Source organism: Limulus polyphemus, unplaced genomic scaffold (assembly GCF_000517525.1).
Source record: "Limulus polyphemus unplaced genomic scaffold, Limulus_polyphemus-2.1.2 Scaffold190, whole genome shotgun sequence".
NCBI classification, from domain to species: Eukaryota; Metazoa; Arthropoda; class Merostomata; order Xiphosura; family Limulidae; genus Limulus; species Limulus polyphemus.
In genome coordinates this window covers 342,469-344,029 of record NW_013665800.1, presented here as the reverse complement: position 1 = coordinate 344,029, position 1,561 = coordinate 342,469, and positions in this window count along the sequence as shown.

The window sequence follows — 1,561 nt, the reverse complement described above, 5'->3', positions numbered from 1 at the left end:
GATAGCCGTGATTGACAGGGTACAGATAGCTTCTTTTGTAGCTTTGTACTTTCCAACAAATAACCATTCGTTGGAAATATACCAAATATGCAAGGAAAGTTGTTTTTTGTTTGATAGTAGATAGTAGCACAAATCTATACAATGGACTATCCTACCACGAGTATGAAGCCAAGTTTTTAGAGTTACAAATTTTCAGTTGGAGGTATGAAAGGGAATGACAAATTTTGTATTTCTATATACAAGATTCAAATAATAATATATCTAAAACCAGCAAAAAGTGGGGAGGAAAAAGGTTTGCATTTTGGTTTGAATTGGTACTTTCTCACTTCGGAACATCTTAAATTGTTATGTTCAAGTATATGTTTACATCCTTGCTTCTTTGACAGTACTTCAGAGTATAGTTTGGTGTAATTGTAATATGCAGGCAAACCAGGCATTTTCTACCCCCTTTATTTTGTAAAGTGAACTACAAGTTCACATAAAATGTTTCAACATTTTCATGCAATTAAATGCATATAAATTGAAAATAGAACTTCAGTCAAGCAAATAGCCAAGTTCCTTTCACCCTAGTTACCCATTGTTCTGAGTCACTGAACTATGGTCTCAAATGGCCCTTGTTATGGGAAATTTTCTATACAGTTAAACATAATATGTGTGTGAATGTACCCAAGTCTTACCATATGTTTTCAGTTTTTTAATCCTTTAGTTACTAGATAAATATTGCAAAATTTCTGCATACTTCGAGTTTTGATCTTAATATAGAAAGCTGGTCAAGGAAACCACTAAGGAACCAATTTTGAATAGTTTGAGAATAACATTAAAAAATTTTAGAACTTAAGTTTAACTTAAACCTGAATTGTTGAGAGAGTATATTATATTAATATACCGTAGTTCAATCTTCCTGTAGTAGCATAACATATATTATGAATTTAGTCTTTGTTTTGAATATGTGTAGGTTTCACATACCATGTGTTTCACAAAATCATTTGGTTGATCTTGTTTTTAAGTTACCTTTGTTTCTTTATTATTCTCAAAGAAAGTATTACCAGTAACAGCCAATGGAAAATATTTCTTAAAATACAAACTTATGTAAGGATTTCAATAGCAATGTTCTCAACAATTATTCAGGTGATATTTAGATGTTACAGCCTCACTTATGTGTAATGAAAATGTTCAGTCGCGTATTAGCTCATGTCACGCTGGGTAAATATGAGTTTTTTTTAATCTGAGAAATTTTGGACTTATCAGTCTTATAGATGGTCTTAATTTGAGAATATACACTAGAAATGATTGTCTGATGTAAGTAAATTGGAAGTAGAGATACTGTGTTTCTGTTTCATATCTAACAAAGATTTTTCATTTTGTTTTACACTTGTTTCCAGTCTTATTACTCTGTTTAATACCGAATCAGTTAACTAAAAGGCATTAATCTGTAATTGATATATTGATCGAGTTTCCAGTTATTAATCAGACTTATCTGGTGGAGCTCTACAGTTCATTCAAATATACACCTGGAAAAAAGTTAAGCACCCCCTTCTTTTTTTCAAGTGATTCAGATTCG